General features: G+C 35.9%; 1 protein-coding gene and 1 long non-coding RNA gene across 45 annotated transcripts in view; one reads left to right on the top strand and one right to left on the bottom strand.

Annotated features, from left to right (window-relative positions):
* The window catches only part of LOC138920448 (uncharacterized), a 30,320-nt gene extending 16,526 nt beyond the window's left edge, over positions 1-13,794 (bottom strand). The window contains exon 1 of the long non-coding RNA XR_011431618.1: positions 13,574-13,794. This is a non-coding gene — a long non-coding RNA (uncharacterized lncRNA). The remainder of the gene's footprint in view (positions 1-13,573) is intronic.
* PTPRD (protein tyrosine phosphatase receptor type D) overlaps positions 1-27,339 on the top strand; it is a 2,083,106-nt gene that overhangs the window by 610,168 nt on the left and 1,445,599 nt on the right. For all 44 annotated transcript variants that reach the window (XM_070248854.1, XM_070248852.1, XM_070248848.1 and 41 more), the window contains one exon: positions 24,902-25,010. The gene's annotated coding sequence lies outside the window, so the exon portion shown is untranslated. The remainder of the gene's footprint in view (positions 1-24,901; positions 25,011-27,339) is intronic.

The raw sequence follows: 27,339 nt of genomic DNA, 5'->3' as shown, positions 1-27,339 counted from the left end.
TTGCTTTACCAAGAGTCAGCATTTAATCAGAAATACATGTATCATTATTTTCCTTTTCCGATAATATTTGTCAATCAAGTTGACCATAACAGCCACTTTGCATCTATTCACTTTTTAGTCATTATATATATCACTGAATGACATAATGTATGAAATTAAACTTGAACGGCTCATAAATTATACAACTAATTACCTTCATCTTTAATTACAGTGACTAGTTGACTTCGATCTGTTAGCATGACCCCTGGTGGCAGCAGGAGCAGCAGGAATGTCCAAAAGCTCTTATGGGCTAGCTAATTAGGGAAAGTGTGTTTTGGTTACAAACATCAGACAGGCTATATTGGGGATGAGATGAGTCAAATTTAGCCCACGGTCTCTTGTTGGGCACTTGAGACTGAGAGAAACTGAAGGACTTAGATTTGTGGTTCTTACATTTTTTTTTCTGGCACCATATCATACACGTGTAAAAGAATAAAATATTAAGTTCCTTAATTATACATGTGTGAATAGAGTAATATCATCGTATACATTAATCATATCAAGAAGATGGGCATTTGAGGGAGTGGCCATATCAGAATTTCAGGGGGTATATCATTTCCACTTTTCATTGCCAAGTACCAGATATTTGTTGCACACAACCCTCAGGCAAGAAGGTGCAATCTTACTTACTATGTGCCTAAGAGGTCAGAACTCAGAAAGCTTCAACGAAGAACATTGATGACTACCATACTCGCCTCGAAAGTAGGTCTAAGGAGTACAAAAAGGGCAAGGTTCTACTCCTATCTGTAAAATATGTGTAGGTGTGTGTGCATATACATATCTCTCTGCATTTTAATCATCACTTTTGGATTACGGAAATGATATTGGCAGTTGTGGAGAAAAAGGCAACAAGGTTTATAAAGGCAATTTTCTAAAATGTGACTGCGGGCTTAATGTATGAATGGATTGTGCTTCAAAGTATATTGGAGCCCCAAAAGAGGAAATGTGTCTAAGTTCTAATATGCTCAGCTTATGTTCATTCAATTCTTTTAAATAGGGGACTTATTTACTATGTCACTTCATAAGTTTAGCTGGATGGATAGGAAATTGTTTATTGGTAATAATTTTAAAAAGTTACTTTAGCTTCCTTCACTCTTATTCTCTTAAGTATTGTTTCTTCCATTTTTTAATCACTTTACCAACATCTTTTGGCTGTCTCCAAAGGAACCTCAGTCATAGAGTGCTTTTCTTCCCTAGGGCTAATTCACCGGTTACCAATTCCTGATCTATCTTTATATGCCCAGTCCTTCATTGGTTTGTTTGTGGTTTTAGAAAGCTCAGTAGTCTCCTTTTAATCACCAACTTTTTGAAAAGTTGCTTCTGCTATCAGGAGCAAAACTCAGAATGTTCTGCAAGTTAGATGGGCTAAAGTTTGCTCGTATCTTCTTCTAAGACATGCTTTTCTTTTACCTCATTCTAAGATCTTTTCTAGGGAATTATCTTTAAAAGCACTGGTAGAAGCACTATCAGTTATTACTAGTGGAAGATAAATATGACAATAACGATGTTTTGCTTTTTAAAATTAACTCTGACTTCTACATTTTAAGACAAGTGTTTTTATAATTGGTCATCAGATATGCCGAGCACTAGATTACATAGATTACACAGCTTATCTGATCACCTCACTTGATTTTCATATTAAGAGAACATGGATTTGCACCCAGGTTTGCCTGCCTCCTGCTTGCCACACTCTCATTCATAACAATGATCACACTGTGTTACCAGTCGGTTAAATAATCATTATCAGGGCAAAACCAATACTTTCTTCAGGCTTTAACCTGTAAAGCTTGCAGATCACAGGGACTGTTATGTAGTAGGCTTCATTTGCTGTTTGTGTGATTAGTCTTTAGCAATTCTTCTGGGAAGTTTAAACCTTTTGTGGAAATGGGCTAACTTGATCGTTTTCCCTGAGGAACTAAAATTCGAAAACAAAAGATGCATAGGAAATCATTCTTATTTTTTCCCAAGTTCAGTTATTTAAGATCACTGTTTCAGCATGTATATTCTCCATTGTTTCTCAGACAAGGACTTGATGAAGTCATGCTTGTCTCAACTTCTTTGGTTTTGAAATTTCTAATTCCGGGTTTTGATATAGAGTAGAAGATATACATGGTAAAAATTATACTGGAGAGAACAGAGCATGAGTCTACTTCTGAGATATATATAAATATACAAATCATAAATATGTGCATATCTATGTATCTATGAGTGATGTTGGGTACTCATAACTCAATTTTAATTCAAGTTGTTTTTATTACTTCATCTATAAAAGAGGATATTGATATTACACTGCTAGCTGGGGTTTTCGAGGATTATTCGAGCTAAAACCCATGCTATGCTCTCAAGAATAGTAATATTAGTAGGTGGTATGTAAATATACACATATTTTAATGGATAACAATCATTTGAGTGAATGTCAAAATCCTTCACAGGACACTTGAGCTGTTCCCTCTCTTCTCTGCCTCATGGTACATGCTCTACGAACATCGATGAGCGTGTTGTCCTAGAACACACTGTGATGCTTCTTGTCTTCCTACTGTTGATCCTGTTGCCTCTTCTACTGGGAATGCCCTCTCTGCAATCCCCATCTCAACATTTAGCATGTCAAAAGCCCCTAGGCTGATTAGGGTACCCTATGCACCTATATCCTCTGGTATATGTCTCTTGAATAGTATCTTTACATTGCTCTTATCACATTGTACTCGGCCTGCATATCCTTACATTGGTCTTATGACATTAAGTTATATTACTTTTATTTACGTGAATTTTAAGAGAAATGTTCATTCATCTTAAGAAATTTTGTACCTATATATGCTTTAGTAAATGTTGGAAATGAAGAAAGTAACGAAAGTTTGGATTTTAAAATGTCTCCATCTTTTATCTGAAGGCATTCTCACTTCAGAGACAATAATGGGACTTGTGTCTTAATATACATGTGAGATAACAGAGGCTAGTGATCGATCCAAGAACACAGCAAGATTTTTCTATTATAAACAGTCCATTTTGGATTCTTTACATATGGCTGTATATAATAACATGACAGGATAAGAGTATCTAAGTAGACATACAGCTGAAGCAGTGGATTGTAGAACCTCTAGATTTTCTTACATTTTTCTGTTTTACGTATTTCCAGAAAAATTCACAGTATGAACATTGGCTTCAGGTATAGATCTATATTGGAGAGAATTCTCAAAATCGCCTCTTGACTTTTATTCTGGATTTTTTTAGATTTGCTTTTCTTCATGGTTCCAGTATGTTTGATGGACTAGAAAGACATGAGGACATAAAGTCCTCATTTGGCATGAGAAGAGTAATTTTAATAGTACACCAAATTGAGAAGAGCATCATGGCCATCCCTGACCAATATGCTTCTTTTCCCACACAGCAATAAAAAGTCACTTCTGGGAGCTGGCCCTGTGGCCAAGTGATTCAAGTTCCACATGGCTCTGCTTTGGCTGCCTGGGTTCACAGGTTCAGACCTCGGGTATGGACATACACCACTCATCAGCCATGCCGTGGATGCATCCCACACACAAAGTAGAGGAAGACTGGCACAGATGTTAGCTCAGGGCTAATCTTCCTCAAAAAGACAATAATTTCTGTAGAAAAATTGCTTTTTAATACAGTTCAGATCTTACAAGTATGAAAGGAGTAGGAAAAGACAGGATAACAATTTTAATACAAATTAAGAAAGTGTGACAGCAATGATATTTTGTAATGGGGGAAATAAGTATAGGGCTAGATGTGTTAATATGTGTTACCCCAACCCAGAGGTTCTGTTAATCTATAAAATGCATCATTCCATATAGAAATAGTATAGAAATTATAGGCTGATCATATTTAGGAAAATAAATTAATTTCAAGCAAGTAAATCTAAGTTTTTCTTTAAGATTCCTGCATTTCTCCATGCAACTAAGTGTAAATTATGGTTTAAAATGTGAATAAAATATTCATTCATCCAAATTTACTAACGCTCACATAAAGTACTCTTTCCTGAGTTCCTTCCATTGTGATTGTTTTTATCTCAAAACATAAATTGATCCAAGTTCATATGTGGCTCTTGATGAGCCTTTTAAGCTGCAAAACCCTGGAGTTTTGCATTTCACTTTGAATATTTTCTGCAAATTCTGCATTTTTACATAAACAAGCTATTTTTTCATATTTCTGTAGCTCCCTAACTGAATTATGAAGACAAAACAGATTGGCAACACTGTTCCTTAATATTCTAAAAATGGGGCATTTTTCCTTAAGGTTGATTCAGAAAGAAATTATTCTAAAGGGATTCTATTACCTGTTATGGACCACAAATCTTATAGAATCAACTAGAGAATAATCATCTGTGCTAACACTGCCCAGATTCTTCCACTGGGCAGACAAGCATGCTGAGTTGAAAGAACAACCTTTGCAGAGCAACCATACCCCTAAAAGCATTCCATGGAACCTATGTTGTTTCTTCCAGAAGTTTAAGATGTCATTCTAAGAATGCATTTATTACTAAAGATGTGCTTTCATGTGCCTTCACTTTGCCCCTTTTTTAATCTGTCTACTCAACTCTGGTCCTTTAACCCAGCTGCCTGATGATCATTTCTGTCCAGATAATTTGTATTTCTAACTCCAATACCAAACTAAATTCTAACTTCCAAGTCCACTCCTCCTCGTCTCTAATGTCTTAGTAGTACCACCAACATCTAATGAACAGGCCCAAATGTTTTTGATCCCACCTTCTCTTCCTGTAACTCCTTGCTCTCCATATCCATTCTGTAGCCATGGACCCTTGCCTCCCTCATTCCTGTGGTCAGTCCTTTAGCTCATATCTCTTGCTTGCTTTTTCCATTTGACTGCTCTCTGGCCTCTTTAACTCAATGCACTTCTTCTTCTAACATAATAATCCCAGAAAATTGCACTTCAGTGTTGTGACTCTTCTGCTTTATAAACTTTGTATTCAAGTCCATCTATTCATTAATCTATCTAATGTCATTTCCCAATATTTCCTATCCTTTTCACTAGGTTAAATTATGCTGTTTGCTGGTTTCTGTGAAAATTCTTCATTTTTATATCTTTGTACATTTTATATCTTTGTTATACTTTTTCCTGGCTTAAATGGCCCTTTTTTGAGTAATCGAATTTCTACGTGATGTTAATCTATGAATAACTTTTTTCTTCCTCCAACATGACTTTCTTCAAAAATTTGTACACCCAAGTTGTGAAGTTTACATCTTTGTGTTTTGGCAAACATAATGTAGTAATAATTTTTGCCCTAATGTCTGTCTTTTTCTGTTGCCAACTTTTCCACACCCATTTATTTGGGATTAGAATTTACTCGATGAACACATAGTTTCCATCCTTCTACTTACTTTTCATTACTTCAATTCTCTTAGGTTTTTGGTGTGTTCCTAAGGTATAACTCATAGCTGCACTTTAAAAAGTGTCTTTACTTAGATTGAATTGAAAATATTTAATTTAGCTGAGATCTCATATGAAAAAGGTATAGACATACAAAGTACAAACACCGTGCTGTATAAATGTGAAAAACAGATTTTTTGGAGAAGCTTCAGATTTTTGTTCTCATTGTTACTTGTATTACTATTAATTATTTGAGGTTTGTTTAATATTCTCCAAGTAGATCTGTTCTACCACCATTATACTGTTAATACCTGTTTTAGTGTACCCATATATCTGCCAGTATTTGCTACCCATTCCTCCTTGCATCCCATTCTTATTGCATATTCAATGTCCTTCCTCTTAAACTACATCCTTTCTAAGTTCCTTTAGTGAGGTTTCATTAGTAGTAAATTATTAGTATTTTTCTTTGCTTGTTTTGTTTCTTTGTTTTGTATTTGCTTGCTTTTATACCTTTGTATGAAAGATTGCTACGTACAAATTTGAGGTAACACTATTATTTTTTTTCAAGCACAATGAAGATGTTGCTTCACTCCATGCTATTCTTCTTTTTGTTGAAAAATCTATTGTCAAACTTATACCTTTGTATGTTATTTGAATTTTCAAATATTTATTTCTAGCTACTTTCTTTGTCTCAGCAGTCTACATTGATATTACAATGTGCTTTCATACAAAGTTTTATTCATTCTTCTCTATACTCTTTGCCTTTACTAAATTTGAGGAACCATGTCTTTTGACAATTCTGTGAACTGTTGAGGCCACTATATTTTTCAACATTTCCTTTTCAATATTTCGACTCTCTCCTACTAAAACTCCTGTATATCATGGTTACACCTTTTTATTCAGCTCTTCCATCCCTTCACCTTCCTTTCATACTTCTTTCCCCTTATCTTTGTCTGAATTACTTAAAATTTATTTAGATTTATCTATTTCACCATTACTTCAGAATTATCTAAGTTGCTTTCCATTAGTTTTAGCATAAATTTTTGAGACTGTTCTAGATTTACACAAAAATTGTGAAGATTGCACAGAGAATTTCCATATACCCCACACTCAGTTTCCCATTTTAACATCTTACATTAGTATGACAAATCAACATTGATACGTTATTAACTAAAGTTCACATTTTGTTCCAATTTCCTTAGTTTTACATAAGGGCTGTCTTCTGTCCCAGGGTCCCATCCAAGGTTCCACATGACATTCAGTTTTCATGTCTTTTTTAGGGTTCTCTTGGTTGTGGTCTTTTCTGAGACTTTTCTTGTTTTCCATGAGCTTTACAGTCCTGAGTACTGGTCAGATATTTTGTAAGATGCCTTTCTATTGGCATTTGTCTCTCTTCCTCAAGATAAGACTTGGGTAATTGGTTCCTGGGTGGAAGACCCCAGAGGTAAAGTGCCATTTGCGTCACATCCTGTCAAGGGTACATAGTATCAAAATGGTGGATGACTGTTGAGTTGGCCTTCATCATCTGCTGTATTGTTTGTTGGGTTTCTGCACTGTGAAGTTAGTCTCCCCCATCCTTCTCTCCTATCCAGACTGTATTCTTTGGAAGCAGTATGCACATATATCACTATAAGCACGTTTAACCTAGAGAGTTGGGAATTATGCTCCATCTCCTTGAAGGCTGAATGTCTATGTAAATTTTTGGAATTCTTCTGCAGGGGATGTTTGTCTCCTCTTCTCTATTAATTTACTTATATCAGTATGGATATTTATTTTATACTTTGGGTTATAATCCAATGCTACTTTATTTTATCCAACTTGATACAGCTTTGACCATCGGAGTGCTTTCAGTTGCTCCTGGGCTCCTTTGATATACCCCACCAATGAGTGTTATTGGGTTTCTTTTGAGTACGTTTAAGATTTCTGCCACTATGAGATGCTCCTGGCTCATCTTGCGCATTTCCTGCCCCAGACCTTGTATCAGACGTCTCCGAGCAACCCTCATTCCTTTTACTGTCTGCCATTTCTTTTAGGCTCTCTTGGCTGACAGACCAAAAAACATGCATGCTTATACTAACTCACATATATGCACATATCTAGAAAAATTTTTATTAGATTCTCTTGCTATAGGCGGCATTGCTTCTGAAATCTCCTAATTTCCTGAATGATTTTTTTTAATTTGCATTCATTGTTTCACTCTTTGTGCTTCAAGTTCCATGAATTTAGGCAAATATGTGCTATCATGCATCTACCATTGCAGCGTCATACAGAATAAACTTACTGTTCTAAAAATCCCCTGTGTTCTACCTATTCATTTCTCTGCCTTACCCCAACCCTCTGGAAACCACTCATCATTTTTCTCTCTTTACTTTTACCTTTTCCACAGTAACATATAATTAGAATCATACATCATGTCACCTTTTCATACTGGCTGCTTTCACTCGGCCATTTAAGATGAATTTAATGTTCTTCCATGTCTTTCCGTGGCTTTATAGATCATTTCTCTTAATTGCTGAGCAATATTCTATTGTATGGATATACCACAGTTTGTTTATTCATTCACCTATTGAAGGATGTCTTGGTTGCTTCCAGTTTTGGGCAATTATCAGTAAAGCTGGTATAAGCATTTGCAGGCAGGTTTTTATGTAAATATGTTTACAAATCAATTGAGTAAATACGTAGGATCCTAACTGCTGAGCTATATGGTAAAGAGTAAGTGTAGCTTTGTAAGAGCTTGCCAAACTCTCTTCTAAGGTGACTGTACCATTTTGCATTCCCAGCTTTTGCTCTGCATTCTCACCAGCATTTGGTATTGCTACTTTTCTTCTGGTTTTAGCCATTCTATTAGGTGTATAGAATCTAATAGTTGTGGTAATTTTTGTTTCTCTAATGCAAATGATATTGAGCATCTTTTATTATTTGCTATCTATTTTCTTTGAAGTGTCTGTCCATATAACTTAGCTATTTTTTAACTGGGTTGTTTGTTTTCATATTGCTGAGTTCTAAAAGTTCTTTGTATATTTTTGATCAAAGTGCTTTGTAAGGTATATGTTTTGTTAATAACTTTCTCAAGCTGTGTGTTGTCTTTGATTCTCTCAAGACCGTTTTTTAAAAAGCAGAGGTTTTTAATTCAAAATTCCAATTTATCTTTTTTTCTTTTGTAGATCATGCTTTTAGTGTTGTACCTAAAAACTTATTGCCAAACTCAAGGTCACCTAGACTTTCTGTTATCTTTTAGAAGTTGTTTTTTTTTTTTCTGCTTTATTTCATAGTTGTATATCTTAGTTGCAGGTCCTTCTAGTTGTGGGATGTGGGACGCCACCTCAACATGGCCTGACGAGCGGTGCCATGTCCGCGCCCAGGATCCGAACCCTGGGCCCCCACAGTGGAGCGCACGAACTTAACCACTCGGCCACAGAGCCAGCCCCTCTTTTAGAAGTTTTTTAATGGAATTACATTTACTATTTAGGTCTATGATCCAGTTTGAGAAAAGAATTCTGAAAAATGTAAGGTCTGTGTCTAGATTCATTTTTTAAATGTGGGCATCCAATTTTTCCAACATAATTTCTTGAAAAGCTATCTTTTGACCATTGCATTGCCCTTGTACCTTTATCAAGGATTAGTTAACTATATTCATCTGGGTCTTTTTCTGGGGTATCTATTCTGTTGCATTGATCTATGTGTCTCTTTTATTCACCAATATCATGCTTTCTTGATTACTGTGGCTTTTTACTGTCTTGAAGTTGGATTGTGTCAATTCTTCAAATTCGTTCTTCAGTGTTGTTAGCCATTCTGAGTCTTTTGCCTCTCTCGATAAATTTTAGAATTTGTTTGTCAATATCCACAAAATAGCTTGCTGGGATTTTGATTTTGATTCCATTACTTCTAATGGTGAAATTGGGAAGATTTAACAATAGTGAATCTTCCAATCCATGAACATGGAATATCTCTCCATTTATTTAGGTCTTCGTTGATTTCTTTCAACCATTTTATAGTTTTCCATTTTTATTAGACCTATATTTTATTAGACCTATAAATATTTGATTTTTCAGTCTATTACAAGTGATATTCAGTTTTCAGTTTGAAACTCTGGTTGTTCATTGCTGGTATTGAGAAAAGCAACGAACTTTTGTATGTTAACCTTATCCCGTGATCTTGCTATAGTTGCTTATTCTAGGAGTCTTTATCTATATAGATAACCCCAAAGAATTGAAAAAAACTGTAATTTGTGAGCAAAAATTTTGTGTGTTCCTCCCCAATTTGTGTACATTTTTATTTCCTTTTCTTTTATTTCACTGGCTAAGACTAGTGATGTTGAACAGTAACAGTGAAAGGGAATGTCTTTGACTGTTTCCCCTGATCTTAGGGGAAAAGTAGCCTGTTTTTACCATTAATATGATGTTACCTGTAGCATTTTTTTAGACATTCTTTATTAAGTTAAGGAATTTCCCCTGTATTCCTGATTTTTCCCTGTATTCACAATTTGCTGAGATTTTATCATGAACAGGTGCTGGATTTTGTCATAAGCTCTTTCTGCATCAATTGATAAGACCATATGAATTTTTTCCTTTAGCCTATTGATGTGATGGATTGCATTAGTTGATTTTAAAATATTGGGCCAAACTGCACACCTGGAATAAATCCTACTTGGTCATAGTATATAATTCTTTTTATACATTGCCAAATGTTATTTGCTCATATTTAACTTTTGCACCTTGTTTGAGAGATACTGACCAGCAGTTTTCCTTTCCTGTAATGTGTTTATCTGGTTGTGGTAGTCTATGCCCTCATAGAATGAGGTAGGAAATATTCCCTTGTTTCTCCATTGGATTTTAATTTCAATGATTTTATATATATATATATATAATATAATATATATGTATATTTTTATATGTTAGATTTGATCATTTTTGTAAGTTTACCTGCTTTTTGATTATATCATTTTTTGTCATTTGTTTATTTTACAACTTCAATAATTTTAAGTATTTACAGTCTGTATCTATACAGATTCTCCCTTAAAGCTTGCATCAACGTGTTTTATAACTTTGGGTTGTGCATTAATATTTGGCATAGCTTTATTTGTGGAATCTATAAGACTTGGATTTATGAGATATCTTAAAGACAGGAATATTCTTTGCCTGTACCAAGATTCCCATGTATATTAACAGCTCTGGATCGCTTTATGTTATTTATTAAAATTTATGAGGGTTTTCTGTAGCCAAAGCTAATACAAAAAAGTTTTGTGCTTATCTAGTCTAGTAGGTGACGATAATTTTTCTCAAACGAATAATTTCTAACTAAATGTGTAGCTATTCATGGGCTTTAGCTTTATATGAAGTTTTCAAATCCCGCTTTCCACTTAACTTGAGTCCAAGCCTTTATTTCTTGCCCTGTTTTGACTCTTAGCTGATTGGAGACACAGATAATTCAACTTTTCACCATCTGTGAGCAGTTATAACGTCAATATACAATTGTTTTTACACGTTCATCTACTATGCGTTTAAAGTTGATATTCTTTATTCACAAGTTGAATATATTTTCTCTTGTGGTTGTGTGGAGGAAGTTTGGTTTTGTAGTTTCTTCATTGCCAGAAAGTAAAATCTCATCGCTTTCTGATTTTGGGGTTTACTAATGCATTGATATATCTGTTACTGTGTAACTAGCTCATTAAGGGCCATGCCCTTATCTAATTCTCCTCTCTGTTTCCTTCTTCCATTACCTGAAACAATCATTTGTGAAAAATGGGTACTTAAAGAATACAAGATTAAATTCATGGCAAAATTTCATGCCTACGTGAAACATAATCATTGATCTTGGAAAATCAAACACCTATTAAAAACAATTGTATTTCCGAATCCAAGTAGTATTTATTTGTGAGTGTGTTAAGCTTTCACATTCACGTGGAAATTCTGACCATCTGACCCACAATCTCAATACTTAATCCCTACAATACTTTTTTCTCATATTTTCAGAGATTTTGTTTATTTTTTTAAACAAACTTATTTAAAACTTATTTTTTAAGTTTGACTTTAGTCCGGGTTGAAATAAGCTTCCCTTTGCAGGCTCCTTTACATTTTCTCGTCCCCCCTGGAAAGGACAAAGAGTGATATTACTAATAAGGTGATGGGATGTGACAAACCTCTCAAAAGAACCTCCTCATAGTTAAATTTATGATAAATGGAAGACCATATATCAGACCGGACATTTCTAGAACATAAGCAAAAGCTGGAAATAGTTTTTAAATGCTTGCATATAATTTAGTAAAAGCAAAGACATGTTATAGATGGCACCTTTCCAAATGTGGCCTTCACCAAATAATTATCTTAAGGTTGTTCTCCCCCCTCCCAGTAATATGATTGTAATTCAAAATGTCTTGGCTCTCCTTTGTTGAATAGTACTTCTGATTCTATGTAGTTAAACTCAGTTCAGGAAGATCTTTGTCATTTAAGTGTAACATTATTATTTTCTTAATGGTCCAAATATTCAGAGTTATGTTTTGTGGCTGATAGAGATGAGAAGAAAAATTTGGGTACCAAATTGGTATAGAACAAAGTAAGAGGACAAAATTTTCTTTTGTGATTCAGGAAATGAAAAAGAACAACAGATCGCAAAAATTTTAATCATTACAGAATCTGGCTTAAATATATACATATGCTTTACGGTTGGATGTTCTCTTGGGTACTTCTAGGATGACAGTCAACTCCTAATGCTGCTACTTAGTACTCACTTGTTCACTTATTCATTTATTTGTTCTTCAGTTGGATGCTTCCCTTTCAGTCTTACGCTGTAGATAATTTCTTTCCTTTGCTGACAGCTTACATAAGAGGACCTGACTACTTTCCTGTTAGGCGTTCTATGCCTAACTTATGATGGGAGGATGTTGCTTTTGTAGTCCTCTCTATTCCATTGCTTCACTGAAATGCAACATTTTTAGCCTTTAGTTTAACTCAGTGCTTTTTTTTTTTAAATGAGAGGCCTTTCATTCTTTTTTCCACAATTACTTATTAAATGAACTGAAATGGGTAGTTATCTCTTAATCCAGGTTTAATATTAAAACTGAGTTTCTTTCATCCTAGAGTCTCATTCTAAATCAGATGTAAGTTGATCTCACTCTTTTGCAATTTTTTCCAGCTAATCAAAATAGCCCTTTGAAGGAGAATTCTACCTGTATCATTAGGTACATAATTACTTGTATCTATCACTCTTTTAATCTATGTTTCCACACACAAACATTTCTGAAAGACAAACTATGGAGGAAGTAAGAACTACTATCTCACGTGGGAGGATTACTATTTTATAGGCATCTATCATTTGAATGTTATGTGCACATTATAATCTACTAAAAGAAAACTAGTTAATTTTCATGACTTCCTTATTAATTCAGTGGTCTGATAAATGATAGGAGATTTTCTGCTTCTCCTATCATTTGACATTCTTGTTTTAAACCAGGAACAAAATTGTTTCTTGCCAGGTTATGCATTTTAGAAATACAGTGTTCTTAGGAACCATATTGATGTAAGAGACGTGTTCAAAATGTTAGAATATTTTTAAAATAAATATTATTCCAAATTTAATAGGAAATAAAGATGATATAACTATATGTAACCTTCTAAATAGAAGAGTTTATTAGTAGGACTGTTTATGGAGCAATGATTTTCAATCTATGATCCTAAATAACTAGAGGCCTTCAAGGTAGTAAGTAGATGAAAAAGTATAGTTAAAAAACACAACTAAGAAATCCTACATTTACACACATGGCAAGTAAAAGGCTAATTGAAATGTTGAGTGTGTATGTATCAGATTTCTTAAGGGCATCACGTCGAATGTCAATAAAACCCTATGATGGGAAGTGACAGGTATGTAGCATGGGTGTGAGAAAGCATTGCCAATTGGCACCTACAAAACCTGACTAAAGTATGTCAAACTGGATGCTTCAGCAATGACTACAGTAAGCAGGAATGAGGAGATTTCCTTGAGCATACGATAAGTCAAGACACACTAATAACTAATACCAGACTATATTAATTTGCTACAGTTGAAATACCACATCCTGCATGGTAACTGGTTCAAGTTTATGATAGTGCATCATTGTATTAGAGTTCTCCAGAGAAACAGAACCAAAATGATGTGTGCGTTACATGCGTAGAGACACAGAGAATGGGAGAAACAGATAGTTAAATGAATGGCTTACATATTTGTAATTATGGAGTCCAAAGTCTGCAGTTCAAATGTGAAGCCTGTCAGGCTGGAGACCTAGGGAAGAGCCAGTGTTGCAGTTCAAATCCGAAGGCCGTCTGCTGGCAGAATTCCTTCTTGCTAAGGGGAAATCAGTCTCTTTTTCTATTCAGACCTTCACAGGATTGGATGAGACCCACTCACGTTATGAAGAACAATCTGCTTCACTCAACATTCACCAATATAAATGTTAATCCCATCTAAAAACACCCTCACCGAAACACCCAGATTAATGTTTGCCCAAATATCTGGGCACCATGGCCCAGCCAAGATGACAGGTAAAATTAACCATCACATTCATGACCTTTGTCCAATTTTTTTTTTTTTTTGCCTGAGCAAAGCAGGTAAATTGAATGGGGATATGATGTGGATCACCACTTTTGCATTCTTCACGTCTTTAAGGATGGCACTAATTTCTGTAATTCTTCCTAAGATTCATTATTGCATATGATTTATTCTCTTGGCTAAGGTGGGGGATAATTTCAGGAGCTTCCACCTTTTCCTTCTTACTGTAATGTCTGTTACACCACAGATTTAGCTCAAAGAATAAAGAATGGGGCATTCTTAAATATGAATCAATAAAATATTTTGCATAGATCCTGGGAGGGGGGGATTAAATATATCAGAAAATCATTGATTCTTTTTCCTTTATCATTGAACTTTACTGAGTTAAAAATTTTTCCTTGTTCAACATCTTTTTTTCTTCTATTCCTTTCCCTTCACTCCACCACAGAAATCTCAGACCCACCATCCTGCCACAGCATCAGTCATAGTGCTGTTTGGGGCACTTGAATGTTCATTTACTTACATAACTTGATTACTGTATGTTTCATTTTCACCTCAAATAGCCTTTAAAATTTATGACTATTGTATCTTGCATTTTATAATTGTCATCTCATTGTCTCTCTTTTCAATCTTTTTTCCCTTTGTACCTACTGTGAATATCATGACACATACTACCAATGTTTTTGGTTAGTTTTATGATACTCTCCTTTCTTCTATATTTGTAACACTGCTCCTGAAGCTACTGCCATTGGATCACAGAAATTACTTGGATACACTTCTAAGAATGTTCGGCTAAACTTTGCATACTTACCCTTAAAATTTTATCTTTGTAAGATAAATGGATTTAGCAGATTTACTTTATTTATAATGGATTTATTTTATCATCAGGTAAATAATGCAATTATCAAAGAGGAGAAGCTAAAAGTGCATGGCTAATGTGACTTTAAACTAAATTTTACTTTCACTTGCCTTTGTCTTTCACATTTTTCACATTTTCTTCAGTCAGCCGTTTTTTCACTGAACACTCAAAAGGACTTACTGTTTTCCAGACATGATGTTAGGCACTGGGGGTGGAATGGGATGACAGCAGATTTGAGGAGAAAAGAGTGACAGCAATAAGGGATGTATATTCCTTCTTGGAATATCCTGATATAAGGAGGGAAAATAGTTATACATTTTTAAAAAATTAAAATACAGTGAGAGTGGTGTTGCTAGCGAATGACTGTGCAGTTCATAAGGGTAGTAAATAAACAACTGTGCTTTGAGTGTATAGCCTCATTTTCATAAAGAAGGTGACCTTGAATAGGGTCTTGAATGATGAGGACAATAAAAGACAAACAAGCAGTAAGAAACTCATTTTGGGATCATTAATAAATATCTTGGCCATTCTTTATGGTCTAAACTATCTTTTTCTCTCTCTCTTCATTTTTCCCTTTTGTTCCTCTATCTGTCTCCTTTCATGATAAAGTCAAGAAGGAAAAAATACTTTTCAAGCAGGATATTCCTCCAACAAGGAAATGCATAGATTCCTTCCAGACTGATGAAATCCCCTAATGGTCTTCTCCCTCTAATGTCAACTTGTTTGACTTGTTCTCTGTAGAGAGATACTCTCAGGGCTGGCCAATTTAATAAAATAACCTTGATAGTCACATTGCTCTGATATCTTTACGTGCAAAAAATAATTTATCTGGTTTCACAAATGTTATAGGAAGAAAAGATCTCTTGGAAGATATACACAACAGTGCTAACTTTAACGATTTTTGTCTTTAGAACCAAGAATCAGAATGAAAATCTAACTTGGCCTCTCACTACCTACATGCCATAGTAGTTTTGCCATCATGTTTGATATCATACGTGTTAAATATAATTATCATACATGTTAAATATAGCAGAGGATTCGGAGACACAAATTTTTACCATTGTTCGGAAGTACTGTTACCACACAAAGGACACAACGTGCTCGCTGCAAGACAAAAGCCAATTCAACAAGAGGCAAAACAGTGATAGAGAAAGGACTTTCATTAAGTGATGAGCTAGCTAATCAGAAGATGGTGAGCTATCATCCCAAAAAACCACCTTAAGGGCAATACAGAATCTTGAAGCAGTTATATAGGGCCAATGGGCTATAGTGGAGGGGGTCAGGAATGTTGACCATCTGGCACTGTAGACTTGGGGTTGCCACACCAAACCTTTCAGCTGTCATTCATAATGGATGCCAGCATAGAATTTCTATCTGGGGGTCATCACATTCCTAAGGAACTCAAAAGAATAAAATTATTTTCTCATCGCAGCTGGGAGATATATAGCTAAGCAGGGGTCATAAATCATGATGCATGTTGTTTTCTTCATGTCTCAGTTATTTATTATCTAGCATACATGCAAGTCAGAGTATGCCCAGCTGGGTTAGTTACTTAGAGCTTATCCATAGTTATAACATGGCTTGCTTCCTACAGTATGGCCTTCCTTATACCAGACTTGTGTTGAGCCAGTATCAGTACCTTGTTGAAAGCTAAATAAAAAGTATTTGTATAATCGAGAACTGCTAATCATACTGAATAAGCCTCTTCTATATGTAGAAATGCATGATAAAGGGAAATGTCAACTTTTCAGCTCATCCAAGTCATTTTTTATAAAAAAATTTCTTTTGTGGTATTTTTGGGCCCTTGGGCTAAAAGTCTCATTTTATTTTTTCAAACATTTTCTGGGTTTCACTAGCAAATAGAACTCTATGCATGGCTTCCAAAATCAGGATTTTAATATAAATAATCATTATGCATTCTGTCATTCGCATTATGAAGATGATAATGAGTCAGCACATATTCATAATTCTGTTTCACAGGACATTTTGCTTCAATTAAACCGTATTTTATGTTGCAGTGAAACTCCTATGAGTTTTTACTTCTAATTTTATTGTGAAAAATCTCTTTACGATGTTCCAGCCATGGTCTGAGGAAAAAAAAACATTTGTAGCTTTAGAGTTTGGATGTCTAATATTGTCTTAGTGGGGTTATGTGTTGTGTGAAGATTCCCGGCCATTCCACTGAACAAACTGTGATCCAGGAAGTCTGTATCATTGCTGGAGGTTTGGGGGTGCAGTAGCTTGGAGACCTACAATAAGGAAAAGTGTGTTTCCCTTTTACAAGAGTGTGCCTCAGTCAGAGCCAGCCAAAAGGTCACAGCAAGCCTCAGGAGTGGATCCCTTTTGGGGACTGATAAGCAGCTATTGGACTCTGTACTCTCTCTGTATATTTATTTTTGCATCTAGTTTGAAGAGTGAATTAAAAATTAATTTCACATAATTTAACTGATATCCTACATGCCACTCACTAATCTAGGTGTTTTCGGCCATACAAATTGCCTTGTACATCCCTCAATTATACTTATGAATTTGTAAAACAGTTAATTTTCCACAAACTTATCCACTCATGAAATAAGCAAGTGGTGCTCAGTGCATGCTTAACTAGGTATTTCGCCAGGTGCTAGAAAGTACTTGCATTTAAACTGCCCTCAGTCTAGTGAGGAAGATGAGCAAATAGTCAAATTATCTTAGAAATAGGGTACAAGACAGTCATTTTGTTTGCGTGGCCAATTTTCCAAGTCCTCTCCTAGAAGTAATACTAAGCCTGTGAAAGTGGAACATGGTAGAGGGGTAAGGGTCCTAAAAGTTTCTCACGTTTTAATATGCAGTAGTTCTGTTGTCATTCAGCCAATATTTTAGTTTAATATTTCTTCTTTGATTTTCACAAATGTTTTTCCATTTCCAGATATATAGGTTGTTGTTCTGTGTGTTTTGTTACTGATTTTCAACTTATTTCCATTGTGGTAAGAGAACACAGTTTATAGGATTTCAATCTTTTGAAATTGGTTAAGGCTTACTTTTTGACATAAATCTGGTTAACTTTAATAAACTTGCACATGTACGTGTATGTTCGCCAATGCCTCCTTTCCGCATATGTCTTGATTCCTCTCCATTCTAGTATCCTCTGCTACCACTTCATTAAAACACATCTTGTCACAATCACCCATGATCTCTACACTGCAAATACAATGCACAATTCTCAGTCTTAATCTTGCATGACTTACCAGCAACAGTTGACTCAGTTGAACATTCTCTCCTCTTTTAGTCACGGTTTTCACTTGGCTTCTGGAATCCTTGTGTCTGACTTCCCTATATACCTCACTACCAGCTCCTTGTCATTCTCCTTTGCTAGTTTTTCTTCATCTCCCAATTTCTAAAGCTTGAAGTACTCAAGACTTCAGTCCTTGGACCTCTTATCTTTTCTATTCACACTCACTCCTTTGGTGATGCCACCTGGTCTCAGGGCTTTTTAATACCACCTAAGTTCTAATGACTTTCAAATTTATACTTTCCCATACATTTTTTCCCCCATGAATCTCAGATACCTTTACCCAGCTTCTATTTGACATCTTCACTTGGATGCCTGATGGGCTTCTTGAAATTCACATCTCCACAATGGATCTCTTGATAATTCCTCCTGAGTCTTGGCATTCCTCTTTTTCTGAGTAAATGCAAACTACTTTTCCTGTTGCTCAGATCCAAAACCATGGAGTTGTGCTTTATCTTTCTAACACCTCTCATTGACTCTGTCTGCAAATTCTATCTTTCCTACCTTCACACATATCCGTATTCTAACCATTTCTTGCCACCTTCACGGCTTCTTCTCTAGTTCAAGCCATATTCATTTCTTTTCTAGATTGTTGCAATAGTCTTAATTATTTCTGTGTCTGATTTTAATCCCCTTCAGTCTCTTAACGTTCAGCCAGGGTGGTCTTGTCAGTTTTCACCTCAAAATCCTCCACTGGCTTTCCATCTCATTTGGAGTAAAAGCCAACTTCTCCGCTTCCTACAATAACCTACTTAGCTTTAGATGATGTGTTTCTTCATTACTCTCTGACCTCCTCCCCTACTCCTTTCTCTCTCTCATTCAATCCACTCCAAACAAATTGGACCTCTGGCTGTTTTTTAAACAATCCAGTCTCCTTAGAGACTTTGCTCTTCATGTTGCCTATGACTGAAACGCTTTCACCCAGTTATCCACAAGGCTGACTCCTAATTTCCTTGAGATCTTCACTCAAATGTAGCTTTGGGTTAGATGTACCTTACTCCCATATTTAAAACTGCCACCCCTTCCTAGACTCCTCTTATACCCTCTTGCTGCTTTGTTTTTCTCCTTAACACTTATTGCTGTGTTTATATACGATGTATTTTATTAGTATTATGTAATTTTTGTCTCCTCCACTATAATTTTCGGATTAACAAATTTTGTGTTTTTTTTTTTTTTACTGCTATATTCTAAGCACCAAAATTAGTGCTCAAATGCTTATGAAAAGAATGAATGAAAGTTCTATTCCAGTTGTTAGCTGTACACTGGATCCCTTGCTGCTTCTGAAACAAGTAGACTGGCATGCAAGAGGTTTACAGGGGGTGTTCTAGGGATCAACATTTGTGAGAGAGAAAGGAAGAAAGCAGAAATGGGCAGACAGAAGATGGGAAACACTGCAACCTCCACAAAGGCCTCAGCCAATGCCACAGGAAGCCATTCTGCATTGTGGCTATAGGCCAGGCCTTTTTACTTACACCAACCGGTCACTGCAGGCAAGCGAGGCCTTGGTTAGGCAATTTCAAAGGGCAATTTTAGGGCAACTGCAAAGTGCGATGAGAACTGGGGCTGGCAGTTGGCAGCGCTCCTAGCAGCTGGGTGACAAGGTCCCTTAATCCTGACAGGGGGTCTTTCAGGTGTACACTGCACTTACCAATTCTGTGTGGCATTAGACTGTTAACACGTCCTAGAACGCTCGTCCTCCTGCAAAGCCAATAGTTCCAGTCCCTCCTCACATTCTTACTCAGGTGTCACCTTCTCAAAGAGGTCTGCCCTTTCTCTTTCTATTTTAAATTGAAACATGCCTCCTCACCACCACACTCACAGACGCATTTCTTCTAATATAGCACATGATTTGCTTAATTACACATTTACTATTTATTGTCTCCTCCAGCTATAGGAATGATCCAAAAGGAGAGACTTTTTGTCTGTTCACTGAAAAATTCATGAGCACCTAGAACACTGCACCTAGGATTCCAAATACTTGGGGAATGAATGCGTTGTAGGGGAGCAGAATTGGCTACCTCAAAATGTGTCTGTTTAGCTTGACTACTTTTAAGAACAAAAGACTTAGGAAGAAACTTTGGTCTTTCCCCTAACTACCTAAAAGAATTTAAGATAGAAGCTCTGTTCCAGAAAGGAACTATCACCAAAGGTAACTAGAGTATAATGTGAACTAGGTGTGGTAGACAGGGAGGAACCTAGCAAGGCCCATTTGATCAGAGTCCTCTCCATATCCCATTGTCTTTGCAAGGCTTGGCAAACACCTGTTTACCAAACATTTGCTTTTCTATCTCCATGTGCATTGCCTTCTTCCCCTTTGAAATCCCAAACCACTTCCCCCAACATTCTTCTTTGTCTTTAGCTGAAGATGGTGTTTAATGTGGTGACTTTGGACATCTTGGGAAGTTACTCAGTTTTCCTGGGTTTCTCTCATGTATACATGTTATTAAATGTGTTTGATTTTCTCCTGTTTATCTGTCTCATGTCAATTTAATTCTTAGACCAGCCAGAAGAACCTAGAAGGATAGAGGAGTATTTCTTCCTCCCCTACAGCATGAACTTAGGCTTCTGACTGTTCTGGCTTTGAGATATGGTTAGTACTCGGAATTCTGGAGAGTAGTGATAGCCCTTTTGGTTTCACTGATGTATAGGGAAGGGTAAAGCAGAGTCTGACTGCCTGGAACAAGCCTGCACTGCAGCTCACTGTCAGAATACTCTAGAGCCATCTTTTAAAGTGAGTAGAGAAGAAAGGGAGGAGGAAGAAAAAAAAAAACAAAAACTAGAAAAGAAATGAATACTGCCTAATTAGGATGCTCACCAACTTGCAGGCATAAACCTGGTTCCTTGAGGGCTGAAATAGCTCTAATGCCTCTGTTTTCAGGGTGGGTGTAGATCCATACTGTCTCAAGGGTGAGAAGACCTGGGCTAGGCTTAGGGGCTAAGAGTCTGTCCCATAGCAAGCTGTATCCACCTGTGTACCTTTTGCCCAGAGAATTAATTCGGGGAAGATGCAGTGGAGCAAGTTGCCACCAGAGGTCACTGTGGGACCTCTTTGTGATGTGTAACTTTCCTGCACAAGATTACCAAAAGCTTGGGGACAAAAGCTTTAAAAAACATAAACATAGAGGAATATTTTGCTGATGTCGTTAATAACTGTGCTTCACTTTGAAAATACATAGGATAAGAAGGGATGTTTTAAATTGCAGTTGGAATAAAAAAGGCAAAGGGTATTAATAGGTATGTCACACAAAAAGATACACAATATCCTTTAAATGTTGTGAAAAGATATTCACCCTGCTTTATAAAAATGCTAATCAAAATTACACTGATGTACAATTTTCACCTATCAGATTTGCAAGAATCCAAAAGTCTGCCCACCTAAGCTGTCTCTTAGATTGCTGGTGGGAGCATAAATTGGTTTAATTCCCAAGCAGGGAAATTTGGCAATATATTTGAAAGTTACACATGCTTTTACCTTTGACCTATCTGAAGATGTACCTCTTAGATACTAATTTACATACTTTTTTTTTTTTACTATAGCCTCTTGAATAATAGTAAAATATTAGAAAAAATTGGGAGGGGTCTGGTTAGATAACTTTCTGTGTCTCAAAGCAATAGAAAAACATGAAGTTGGATATAACAGAGATGCTGTTTATTTACTGATATAAAAAGCCCTGTAAGTTACTTTAGGTGACAAAACAACTAAGGGCCATAACACTGGGTAAAGAATGCAATAGTAAATGTTTTCCTTTTTTTAGGAAGAGGGTGAAGAATAAGAATATAGTACATATTTGTTTGTGTTTGCAGAAGGAAAGTTTTCAAGGACACACAGATGCCAATAAAGACGGTTTTCTTGAGGGTAGCAAATGGAGAGGATGGAAGTGAGGGTGAGATCAAGACTTTGTTCTATATAACATTTTGTGAGGCTTAGGTACGTGCAAAGCCGTTACCTATTCACAAAACAATGTTTTTTAAAATTACAGGGGAAAATTTTGGTTAGTCACTGAGAAGATGCTGGGAATTCATCTGGTGGTTTTGTCAGTCAAAAGCATCAGCTACAGAGAGGTGTTTGTTGTCATAGTTACCTAGTTTGTAAATTTCTAACTTTCTGCTTGAAATCAATTTGTACTAGTGCATCTGGCAGCCTTGAAATGAATGAAGTGAACATTCCAGCAAGGCTGTCCCAGGGAAAGGTTGCAAAGTTGCTTGGATTTTCCTTTGGGATCTCTTCAGAGATTTCTTGACTTCCTATGATAGTCTTACTCCCTACTATGTACCATCTGTCACAGGTTGATCTTCCCTTTGGGCCAAGAGGAAAGAAGTTACTGAACCTTTTCCTTACATTGTAACAGACTTATTCTCCTAATACACATTTATCTGCTTAATGTTTACTGAGTGTTTACTAAAAACCTGGCAAAAAAACCACCTTCTGAGGATACAAATCTGTCTGACATAGTCTTTCCCTCCCCTCATGGAGTGCACAGTCAAATAGAAAGAGAATCCTGCTTTAATAGCTTTGCAGAGTGATGTGTGCCATAGAAAACCAAACAGGGGATGATCCCCTTTTCCTGAGAGAGCCTGCACATTTCATGGGTTGTAAAATATCAGTAGGGATTCTCTAGGCAAACGAGGGTTGAGGTGGTGGAGGTAAGAAAGAATTATTCTTCAGCAGAGGGAACAATAATTATGAAATTCAGATTTGAAAATGCATGGTTTATTAGAAAATGTGCCAAGGAGTTTAGCATGACTATAGTATGTTTTTATTTTTGCACTTTGAGAGGAATTATGCCACTATTCTAACATTGGGCACTTAGTAGTAGTGCATGCTGTAGGCATATTATGCCATTTAATCTAACAACAGAACTCTGAAGTACATATTATTACATTTTGTAGATAATAATACTGAAAATCTCAAAATTAAGTAATTTATCTAGAGTTACATATGTAGGTAGAACTAGGACTCAAACCTACATGTGATTCCAAATTTCATGCTCCAAAGTATGGATAAGAGGGTTTGGATCTCTCCTATTCTTTCAGGTTCACTCTGTACCTTTCTCCTTCCTACTCTCTAGCCCTCGAAAATGGCCTGGATGGAGTTGATCACCAGGCTCCCATGCCCTTGGAATTCCAGTGTGGTTTGTCCCACATGTAGTGTGGGCAAGAAGCCAGAGGGGAGGGGAGAAGATTGGTGCTTTATCCTAGGGCTCCCTTCCATGCTATCATCGTGTGCTGCCTGCGACTCCCAAAGATTAGTGCTTCTATCCAGGAGGCCCTCTCCATATGTCGGACTCCTGATGGCAGTAACTGCTCCCTGTCCTTGTCCCTGCAGGCCTTGTGATGATAGCAACTCCACAACAACTTCCCTTGAGGTTTCCCTATGCACAGATCATGGTTTTGTAAATAAGCTCTTTATTAAACTCTCCACCAATTGTCCCAATTGGAAAATGCCATCTGTCTTCAGTTGGTACCAGATCAACATTTGATTTATTATCTAAGTGAGAGCTGATGAAAGTTTACTGTGGTAGTAGCCGTAGAAATGAAGGGGATAAAGTAGATTCCAGAATGATATGAGAGAATTATGAATATTGAGAAAAGGACTACAGGAAAGAACAATAATTCTTAAGATTTGAGTTCTATAAAGGAATTCAAGTGGGCCTTTCTTAAACCCTTCACGTTATACTACATAGGAAGAACTCTTAAACTACATAATAGCAAGATGGGACAAAATAACTGGTTCCTAAGTTGACATCAGAAGAAGGTTAGGGTTTAGGGAAATAGATTTCACTGCATGTGTTGAAGTACATGGAGCCATATTATTCATTCGCAGAGGTTGGTACCAGGCATCAGGTGGTGATTCCAATAATGATAAGGGCAGAATAGGTACCACAAGAGGTAAGATGGTGCCTTCAGGTGGATCAAACAGTAGAGCGTATAACCTTGTTCTGAAGGTTCAGGTAGGCAGTGAGCATCAGCAGGAAGGTCAGCAAATAGTGGGACCTCCACTATGAGATTCAGTTCAGAGTCAGACTCCCGATGCTGAGGAGGGGACAAAGGCAACATAAGTGCTGACTGGACCAACTGCAACGAGATTGGCATACTGCTGCATCTCTTGCATGTTTCCTTAATTAACCCAACTGTGCCCTAGACTGGGGCAAGGCTAGGCATGCTGAAGGTCAAGTGAATCTAACTGTGGGGAGTGGAAGGCCCTGACACAGCCCGTTCATACACAGGCAGCCCAGCTCTGAGGTTTTTGCCAAGCCTACAGTTTTGTTATGTGGTTAAAATGTCTATTTTCATCTTACCTTCCAAAGCATCAACACTCTGGTGCATTTGAGAAAACATTAGTGTTCCTCATCAGTGTCTCTCAAGTTGAAGAACATAAAATAAGGCAGGCATAAAACTAATGGAATTGCATTACTAAATTCTGTTTCCCACTGAGATTCCTTTCCATGGTAAAAAAAAATAATAATAATAAATTAAAAAATATAACAATTCAGAAAATATTTCCAACATCACCTTCTTTCTGCAGTTTAAAAATTTTGATTTAGTGTCTAAGGACAATATATAGAAAATGGCTTCTTAAATTAACAGATCAATTACTTAAACCAAATGGATAAGAATAATTACACTGAAATAATAAACTTTTATAAGGAACATTTAAAGAAGATAAAATATAGATGGCCCCTTTGACTCACACAGGTGCTATATTAATCACTGAGGTGTAAATTATAGAGGTGAAGAGTTTACGCTTTTTTGTGTTGAGCATTCTGAGAAGTCAGTGTCTAATATGACAGAAAAAGATAACATAATGAATATCTTACTATGCTTGAAGGAACACGAAAAAAAAAAATGACTGAGGCTGTATTTTGTTCCAGGTAGGAATAAAAAGCAAGCAGTTCCTGGCCCGTGCGAGTCCAGTTAGGGGTGTCTGCCTAGCAGCATGTTGGCACCAGCATTGAAGGAAGTGATGGGCTTCCGCTCCAGGTGAGTTCAGTTCTCCAAGACACACGTGTGTGCATCTTTCCAGCTCTTACCCACAGAGCTCATAGAGTACCTCCATCAGACCTCTTACCCTTTCAAAATACTGGGCTACCGCATTTCTTTAAAAGATGGTAGTTTTGAAATTCTATAATGCCATAAAGTCAACGTGTATTGTTTTTCTTAACTTTAAGCAATGGAACAGGTAACTATAAATGGGTTTCCTTCTGAATTGAGTGTCAGAATGCCTGAACCACAAATAGAGTGAAAGATGAAATTTCATACAGTATTCAGGGGTGAGAAGGAAAGGCTATTTCTAGAAGTGACCAAGAGTGAGAGCGCAGAGTTATCATTAAACATTTCAAACTGACACACTGTTCTATAGTCTTCTTAACTGTAGACACTTAAGGGCCTTACCCTTGAGGACCCAAATTTTGTTACTTCCAGAGTCAGGTGACTAGAGCAGGCAGATAATCCAATAACTCAAAAGCCTCCTTGATTTCTGTTGTTCAAATTACAAGAGATGAAACCTAAGGGTCACATATTTCCTTTTGCTGCACAGATTTCAATTGTGATCCTCCTTGAGTCTGTATCTTCAGAACCCATGAAACAGAATGTATGCATCACCTAGAGACAGTAATATGACACTTGTGTGTACTGAATAGAGTAACAGGCTATAGGTTTAAGGAATGGAAGATATATATTACACAATTTTTTAAAAATAACTTTTTATAATTGTTAGACCTACATACTAGGCCTACACACATCCTATGGTAATTCACATGGAATCTATGCCTTTCACAGATTCAAAGGTTAGTAAAGAAGGTAAACTAAGACTACTAGGGAAGTGCTAGAAAAAAGAAACAAGGAACGTGCAATAAGCATTTAGTCTATTTATCAACGACCTTAATTCCTCCTTTTGACAAAGCAATTCTACATCTAGTGATTTAATATAAGAAAAGTATTATGAATGTCTGAAAAGATTTAAACTAAAGGATGTTTCTCATAGTCTGTTTTAATAGTAGTGATAATTATAAACAGCCCAAACATTTAATTGTATAGAATGTATAAAATATATTTTTTTTTCAAATAGTGAAATTCTATAGAACTATTAAATATCTTATAACAGTCCTTATAACATGGAAAGGGAGCAGATATATTCTTTAAAAAAGAAGATTAAAAACATCTTTCTATGATAACATTTGTGTGTTTATGGAGAAAAAATATATAGAAGGACCTGTTATATGATAAAATGATCTTTATTTTAACTTTTTTTTGGTCTTTTAACAATGGATATTTTTTCTACAATCAGAAAAAAACCTTAATTTTGAAAATTAGATCATTGAAATTTTTGTGTAAGAAAAAAACAGTATTATAGAAGAATAAGGTCACAAAAAATAGTCACCGTATTTTCCATAGGTATTAAAAAAAATTTTATATAGGGATTAAAAATCAGTTACAAAACACAATCGCAATAAAGTCCCACATTTGTATAAAATTATAAAAATGCATATCTATAAAGGTTATTAGCTTACCATAAGAAAAAAAATAAAACTAAGTAAATGGGAGTTTAAGAGAATAAAAATAATAATATTTCCTATTTAGTGAATGTGTGAAGTCCCTAAAGAAGGGATGAAATTTGAGTAGAGTCTTAAAGGTTTAATATACAGAAATGTGCTTTCATTGGTATTGATGATAATTAAATTTGACCTGTTCAAATTGATAAATGTACATATTATGCTCACTTATATTCCACTTCTCATTTTGTAGAAAATTATACATGATATACATTACATAAATTTGAGTATTAACATTTCAAGCTTAGAATAATCAATTTGATATACTAAGTGCTATCTTTTATCATACACTTAAACTTTGTAAATGTTACTGCATTTTTAACAATTACATCATGGTGTAAGTAATCACAAAAGAGTATATTCATCAAATCTTTGAAAGTTATGTATGTTTCATTACCATGTTTTTGTGCAATTCTTTAATTTAGCAGACTTTAGTGATGCATGAATTAGTTGTACATTTATTTATATAGAAATAAACAGAATAATTTCTTATGTGAATATCTCATTTTAAAAATAAACTTTGTTAAGAATTTTGGTAGTGTTCTCTTCACAGACGTCTCTGTACCTACCTTCCCCATAGACTATGGTTTCCAAGTGCATGCTTTGCCCTTTTAATTCTTCCTGTGTATTCTGCTAGGACAATCACAATGGCACCCATAGTTTCAGTATTCCTAAATTTATAACTTTAGCTAAACCTATACTCGAACTGTCCAGCAGATCAATGTATCTAACGAACCACAGCTGTCCTTCTCACCTAG

This window comes from Equus caballus, chromosome 23 (genome assembly GCF_041296265.1).
Source record: "Equus caballus isolate H_3958 breed thoroughbred chromosome 23, TB-T2T, whole genome shotgun sequence".
NCBI lineage: Eukaryota > Metazoa > Chordata > Mammalia > Perissodactyla > Equidae > Equus > Equus caballus.
The sequence above is the reverse complement of the archived record's forward strand: the minus strand, read 5'-3'. Positions and strand labels throughout refer to the sequence as shown.